This window comes from Teleopsis dalmanni, chromosome 2 (assembly GCF_002237135.1).
Source record: "Teleopsis dalmanni isolate 2A chromosome 2, ASM223713v2, whole genome shotgun sequence".
Classification (NCBI taxonomy): Eukaryota; Metazoa; Arthropoda; class Insecta; order Diptera; family Diopsidae; genus Teleopsis; species Teleopsis dalmanni.
The window spans coordinates 245,063,279-245,071,961 of NC_051847.1; positions in this window are offsets into that span (position 1 = coordinate 245,063,279).

Consider the following 8,683-nt stretch of genomic DNA (forward strand, 5'->3'; position numbering starts at 1 on the left):
TGTTATGTATTGCAGGAATTTTTATTTTTTTCACTCACGTCGCGTACTCTCTTTTTTTTAATAAATTTTCCACATTAGCGTGAGTTCACTGTGGTTGACACTCGCGTCGCATACTTTTTATGTTCTGCAATTGTGACGAGTCGCATACTTTTGTCTGCGTTTAGCGTGAGTTTACTGAGACACTCGCGTCGCGTACTTTTTATTTTTCCGCAATAGTTATGAGTGCCCCATGTTGGGCGCCAATTAACTTTTTTAAACACGAGTTTTTATTTTTAAAAAATATTTATTTATTATATAAAATATATATATGAATTACATGTTATAAATTTAGTTTTCCGAATAGGTCAGATTTGAGGCTTAACTTCTTGAATGCTCGAACTAGACTGACTCTTCAAGTTTTATTCTTCAATAACTGAAGTTATTATTTAGATTGCGAAATTGGGTTTTATCCAATTAGAGCACAGCTTCTAAAATTCCTGAGAATTTTCTAGAAGCGTCTTTTTCTCCAACCAATAGAATTGAAGCTTCTATTTGGTAAAGCACCTCGTCAGCGTCTTTAGCTTCGGCGTCAATAGCCGGAAGATGATGTTTATATCCATCAATCAAATATCTCAAATGAGTTACATCTTTAAAGAAAACAATTTTGTTTTCCTTTGCAGCATTGCTGTCAGATGAAGTATGGGCATTAAGCCTGAATGTTTATATAAAGATATTTTGATGCGTAATATCTAAGTACGCATTCTGAAGATACAAAAGTATTAAACAGTGGCTCAGTGCCGTTATGTTAATTTAGGGTTTTAACTTGCCTACGATGCGGCCTTTTGTAAAATGTTTTTTAGATATTTTTAGCCCTCATCATTATTTCATAACTTTGGCTTCTGGTTTGGACTTCTTTTAAAAGCGTTGGGTGCTTGTTTTTAATATACTCTTCCACGACTTTGATTACGTTAGTATTTTCTATAAATTCATCCAACGTGGCAGGAAACACTGATCGCCTTTTTGAATCAGAAATAAATAAATTATTTTAGCATTTATTTATTAATTCACTTTAACATACTTTGTTTTGTGGTCATCCGTTTTTTTATTTTCCATTTTTATTAACAAATTTGGATATAAATTTGAAATTGAACTGCAAAATTAGAACCGAACAAACATGGTTTATGAAAGTAAAAAAATTAAAAAGTTTATTTCTGGTTTTACCTATCGACAATAATGACAATAATAAAAGTAATAGAAATAATAGTATTGTGGCGATTTTTATAATGGATAATGGATCAAAAATTAGAACAACGTGCGTGCAAATTAATTTTTTTGAACACGAGTTTTTATTTTTAATAAAATATTTATTTATTATATTAAATATATATATGAATTACATGTTATAAATTTAGTTTTCCGAATAGGTAAGATTTAAGGCTTAACTTCTTGAATGCTCGAACTAGACTGACTCTTGAAGTTTTATTCTTCAATAACTCAAGTTATTATTTAGATTATGAAATTGGGTTTTATCCAATTAGAGCACAGCTTCTAAAATTCCTGAGAATTTTCTAGAAGCGTCTTTTTCTCCAACCAATAGAATTGGAGCTTCTATTTGGTAAAGCACCTCGTCAGCGTCTTTAGCTTCGGCGTCAATAGCCGGAAGATGATGTTTATATCCATCAATCAAATATCTCAATCGAGTTACATTTTTAAAGAAAACAATTTTGTTTTCCTTTGCAGCATTGCTGTCAGATGAAGTATGGGCATTAAGCCTGAATGTTTATATAAAGATATTTTGATGCGTAATATCTAAGTACGCATTCTGAAGATACAAAAGTATTAAACAGTGGCTCAGTGCCGTTATGTTAATTTAGGGTTTTAACTTGCCTACGATGCGGCCTTTTGTAAAATGTTTTTTAGATATTTTTAGCCCTCATCATTATTTCATAACTTTGGCTTCTGGTTTGGACTTCTTTTAAAAGCGTTGGGTGCTTGTTTTTAATATACTCTTCCACGACTTTGATTATATTTGTATTTTCTATAAATTCATCCAACGTGGCAGGAAACACTGATCGCCTTTTTGAATTAGAAATAAATAAATTATTTTAGCATTTGTTTATTAATTCACTTTAACATACTTTGTTTTGTGGTCATCCGTTTTTTTATTTTCCATTTTTATTAACAAATTTGGATATAAATTTGAAATTGAACTGCAAAATTAGAACCGAACAAACATGGTTTATGAAAGTAAAAAAATTAAAAAGTTTATTTCTGGTTTTACCTATCGACAATAATGACAATAATAAAAGTAATAGAAATAATAGTATTGTGGCGATTTTTATAATGGATAATGGATCAAAAATTAGAACAACGTGCGTGCAAATTAATTTTTTTGAACACGAGTTTTTATTTTTAATAAAATATTTATTTATTATATTAAATATATATATGAATTACATGTTATAAATTTAGTTTTCCGAATAGGTCAGATTTAAGGCTTAACTTCTTGAATGCTCGAACTAGACTGACTCTTGAAGTTTTATTCTTCAATAACTCAAGTTATTATTTAGATTATGAAATTGGGTTTTATCCAATTAGAGCACAGCTTCTAAAATTCCTGAGAATTTTCTAGAAGCGTCTTTTTCTCCAACCAATAGAATTGGAGCTTCTATTTGGTAAAGCACCTCGTCAGCGTCTTTAGCTTCGGCGTCAATAGCCGGAAGATGATGTTTATATCCATCAATCAAATATCTCAAATGAGTTACATTTTTAAAGAAAACAATTTTGTTTTCCTTTGCAGCATTGCTGTCAGATGAAGTATGGGCATTAAGCCTGAATGTTTATATAAAGATATTTTGATGCGTAATATCTAAGTACGCATTCTGAAGATACAAAAGTATTAAACAGTGGCTCAGTGCCGTTATGTTAATTTAGGGTTTTAACTTGCCTACGATGCGGCCTTTTGTAAAATGTTTTGTAGATATTTTTAGCCCTCATCATTATTTCATAACTTTGGCTTCTGGTTTGGACTTCCTTTAAAAGCGTTGGGTGCTTGTTTTTAATATACTCTTCCACGACTTTGATTACGTTGGTATTTTCTATAAATTCATCCAACGTGGCAGGAAACACTGATCGCCTTTTTGAATTAGAAATAAATAAATTATTTTAGCATTTGTTTATTAATTCACTTTAACATACTTTGTTTTGTGGTCATCCGTTTTTTTATTTTCCATTTTTATTAACAAATTTGGATATAAATTTGAAATTGAACTGCAAAATTAGAACCGAACAAACATGGTTTATGAAAGTAAAAAAATTAAAAAGTTTATTTCTGGTTTTACCTATCGACAATAATGACAATAATAAAAGTAATAGAAATAATAGTATTGTGGCGATTTTTATAATGGATAATGGATCAAAAATTAGAACAACGTGCGTGCAAATTAATTTTTTTGAACACGAGTTTTTATTTTTAATAAAATATTTATTTATTATATTAAATATATATATGAATTACATGTTATAAATTTAGTTTTCCGAATAGGTAAGATTTAAGGCTTAACTTCTTGAATGCTCGAACTAGACTGACTCTTGAAGTTTTATTCTTCAATAACTCAAGTTATTATTTAGATTATGAAATTGGGTTTTATCCAATTAGAGCACAGCTTCTAAAATTCCTGAGAATTTTCTAGAAGCGTCTTTTTCTCCAACCAATAGAATTGGAGCTTCTATTTGGTAAAGCACCTCGTCAGCGTCTTTAGCTTCGGCGTTAATAGCCGGAAGATGATGTTTATATCCATCAATCAAATATCTCAAATGAGTTACATCTTTAAAGAAAACAATTTTGTTTTCCTTTGCAGTATTGCTGTCAGATGAAGTATGGGCATTAAGCCTGAATGTTTATATAAAGATATTTTGATGCGTAATATCTAAGTACGCATTCTGAAGATACAAAAGTATTAAACAGTGGCTCAGTGCCGTTATGTTAATTTAGGGTTTTAACTTGCCTACGATGCGGCCTTTTGTAAAATGTTTTTTAGATATTTTTAGCCCTCATCATTATTTCATAACTTTGGCTTCTGGTTTGGACTTCTTTTAAAAGCGTTGGGTGCTTGTTTTTAATATACTCTTCCACGACTTTGATTATATTTGTATTTTCTATAAATTCATTCAACGTGGCAGGAAACACTGATCGCCTTTTTGAATTAGAAATAAATAAATTATTTTAGCATTTGTTTATTAATTCACTTTAACATACTTTGTTTTGTGGTCATCCGTTTTTTTATTTTCCATTTTTATTAACAAATTTGGATATAAATTTGAAATTGAACTGCAAAATTAGAACCGAACAAACATGGTTTATGAAAGTAAAAAAATTAAAAAGTTTATTTCTGGTTTTACCTATCGACAATAATGAAAATAATAAAAGTAATAGAAATAATAGTTTTGTGGCGATTTTTATAATGGATAATGGATCAAAAATTAGAACAACGTGCGTGCAAATTAATTTTTTTGAACACGAGTTTTTATTTTTAATAAAATATTTATTTATTATATTAAATATATATATGAATTACATGTTATAAATTTAGTTTTCCGAATAGGTCAGATTTAAGGCTTAACTTCTTGAATGCTCGAACTAGACTGACTCTTGAAGTTTTATTCTTCAATAACTCAAGTTATTATTTAGATTATGAAATTGGGTTTTATCCAATTAGAGCACAGCTTCTAAAATTCCTGAGAATTTTCTAGAAGCGTCTTTTTCTCCAACCAATAGAATTGGAGCTTCTATTTGGTAAAGCACCTCGTCAGCGTCTTTAGCTTCGGCGTCAATAGCCGGAAGATGATGTTTATATCCATCAATCAAATATCTCAAATGAGTTACATTTTTAAAGAAAACAATTTTGTTTTCCTTTGCAGCATTGCTGTCAGATGAAGTATGGGCATTAAGCCTGAATGTTTATATAAAGATATTTTGATGCGTAATATCTAAGTACGCATTCTGAAGATATAAAAGTATTAAACAGTGGCTCAGTGCCGTTATGTTAATTTAGGGTTTTAACTTGCCTACGATGCGGCCTTTTGTAAAATGTTTTGTAGATATTTTTAGCCCTCATCATTATTTCATAACTTTGGCTTCTGGTTTGGACTTCCTTTAAAAGCGTTGGGTGCTTGTTTTTAATATACTCTTCCACGACTTTGATTACGTTGGTATTTTCTATAAATTCATCCAACGTGGCAGGAAACACTGATCGCCTTTTTGAATTAGAAATAAATAAATTATTTTAGCATTTGTTTATTAATTCACTTTAACATACTTTGTTTTGTGGTCATCCGTTTTTTTATTTTCCATTTTTATTAACAAATTTGGATATAAATTTGAAATTGAACTGCAAAATTAGAACCGAACAAACATGGTTTATGAAAGTAAAAAAATTAAAAAGTTTATTTCTGGTTTTACCTATCGACAATAATGACAATAATAAAAGTAATAGAAATAATAGTATTGTGGCGATTTTTATAATGGATAATGGATCAAAAATTAGAACAACGTGCGTGCAAATTAATTTTTTTGAACACGAGTTTTTATTTTTAATAAAATATTTATTTATTATATTAAATATATATATGAATTACATGTTATAAATTTAGTTTTCCGAATAGGTAAGATTTAAGGCTTAACTTCTTGAATGCTCGAACTAGACTGACTCTTGAAGTTTTATTCTTCAATAACTCAAGTTATTATTTAGATTATGAAATTGGGTTTTATCCAATTAGAGCACAGCTTCTAAAATTCCTGAGAATTTTCTAGAAGCGTCTTTTTCTCCAACCAATAGAATTGGAGCTTCTATTTGGTAAAGCACCTCGTCAGCGTCTTTAGCTTCGGCGTTAATAGCCGGAAGATGATGTTTATATCCATCAATCAAATATCTCAAATGAGTTACATCTTTAAAGAAAACAATTTTGTTTTCCTTTGCAGTATTGCTGTCAGATGAAGTATGGGCATTAAGCCTGAATGTTTATATAAAGATATTTTGATGCGTAATATCTAAGTACGCATTCTGAAGATACAAAAGTATTAAACAGTGGCTCAGTGCCGTTATGTTAATTTAGGGTTTTAACTTGCCTACGATGCGGCCTTTTGTAAAATGTTTTTTAGATATTTTTAGCCCTCATCATTATTTCATAACTTTGGCTTCTGGTTTGGACTTCTTTTAAAAGCGTTGGGTGCTTGTTTTTAATATACTCTTCCACGACTTTGATTATATTTGTATTTTCTATAAATTCATTCAACGTGGCAGGAAACACTGATCGCCTTTTTGAATTAGAAATAAATAAATTATTTTAGCATTTGTTTATTAATTCACTTTAACATACTTTGTTTTGTGGTCATCCGTTTTTTTATTTTCCATTTTTATTAACAAATTTGGATATAAATTTGAAATTGAACTGCAAAATTAGAACCGAACAAACATGGTTTATGAAAGTAAAAAAATTAAAAAGTTTATTTCTGGTTTTACCTATCGACAATAATGAAAATAATAAAAGTAATAGAAATAATAGTTTTGTGGCGATTTTTATAATGGATAATGGATCAAAAATTAGAACAACGTGCGTGCAAATTAATTTTTTTGAACACGAGTTTTTATTTTTAATAAAATATTTATTTATTATATTAAATATATATATGAATTACATGTTATAAATTTAGTTTTCCGAATAGGTCAGATTTAAGGCTTAACTTCTTGAATGCTCGAACTAGACTGACTCTTGAAGTTTTATTCTTCAATAACTCAAGTTATTATTTAGATTATGAAATTGGGTTTTATCCAATTAGAGCACAGCTTCTAAAATTCCTGAGAATTTTCTAGAAGCGTCTTTTTCTCCAACCAATAGAATTGGAGCTTCTATTTGGTAAAGCACCTCGTCAGCGTCTTTAGCTTCGGCGTCAATAGCCGGAAGATGATGTTTATATCCATCAATCAAATATCTCAAATGAGTTACATTTTTAAAGAAAACAATTTTGTTTTCCTTTGCAGCATTGCTGTCAGATGAAGTATGGGCATTAAGCCTGAATGTTTATATAAAGATATTTTGATGCGTAATATCTAAGTACGCATTCTGAAGATACAAAGTATTAAACAGTGGCTCAGTGCCGTTATGTTAATTTAGGGTTTTAACTTGCCTACGATGCGGCCTTTTGTAAAATGTTTTTTAGATATTTTTAGCCCTCATCATTATTTCATAACTTTGGCTTCTGGTTTGGACTTCTTTTAAAAGCGTTGGGTGCTTGTTTTTAATATACTCTTCCACGACTTTGATTACGTTAGTATTTTCTATAAATTCATCGAACGTGGCAGGAAACACTGATCGCCTTTTTGAATCAGAAATAAATAAATTATTTTAGCATTTATTTATTAATTCACTTTAACATACTTTGTTTTGTGGTCATCCGTTTTTTTATGTTCCATTTTTATTAACAAATTTGGATATAAATTTGAAATTGAACTGCAAAATTAGAACCGAACAAACATGGTTTATGAAAGTAAAAAAATTAAAAAGTTTATTTCTGGTTTTACCTACCGACAATAATGACAATAATAAAAGTAATAGAAATAATAGTATTGTGGCGATTTTTATAATGGATAATGGATCAAAAATTAGAACAACGTGCGTGCAAATTAATTTTTTTGAACACGAGTTTTTATTTTTAATAAAATATTTATTTATTATATTAAATATATATATGAATTACATGTTATAAATTTAGTTTTCCGAATAGGTCAGATTTAAGGCTTAACTTCTTGAATGCTCGAACTAGACTGACTCTTGAAGTTTTATTCTTCAATAACTCAAGTTATTATTTAGATTATGAAATTGGGTTTTATCCAATTAGAGCACAGCTTCTAAAATTCCTGAGAATTTTCTAGAAGCGTCTTTTTCTCCAACCAATAGAATTGGAGCTTCTATTTGGTAAAGCACCTCGTCAGCGTCTTTAGCTTCGGCGTCAATAGCCGGAAGATGATGTTTATATCCATCAATCAAATATCTCAAATGAGTTACATTTTTAAAGAAAACAATTTTGTTTTCCTTTGCAGCATTGCTGTCAGATGAAGTATGGGCATTAAGCCTGAATGTTTATATAAAGATATTTTGATGCGTAATATCTAAGTACGCATTCTGAAGATACAAAAGTATTAAACAGTGGTTCAGTGCCGTTATGTTAATTTAGGGTTTTAACTCCCCTCTTTCTTGATTGAAGCGTCCCGCTTCAGTCAATGTTTGTATTCTAGAGTTCAGTTCTATGAATAGCTCTTCATTATTATTATTATTATTAATTTTTCTTTTATACTTTTTAATTTTCGAAATAATTTTGAATAATATGAATATAATTAACGTGCTTATGACTAATCCAATAATAATTGACATTGTTGGATGTCTTTCTATTTTATTTTTATACAAATCTAGCAATTTAATATTTTCAAATTTTTAAATCTTTATTTTCGGATTCTATATATTCAGATATTTCATAATTTACTGGTTTAATATTTTTTACATAATTCCATATTATGGATTCTTGATTAATATAAGTTTGATTATTAATGATAGTATGATTAACAAAGGTTATTAAATACATTAAGACTGAAAAGTTTTCGGAAATTCTCATTTAAAATTCGCGCGCTGTATATTTTTCGATATTTTA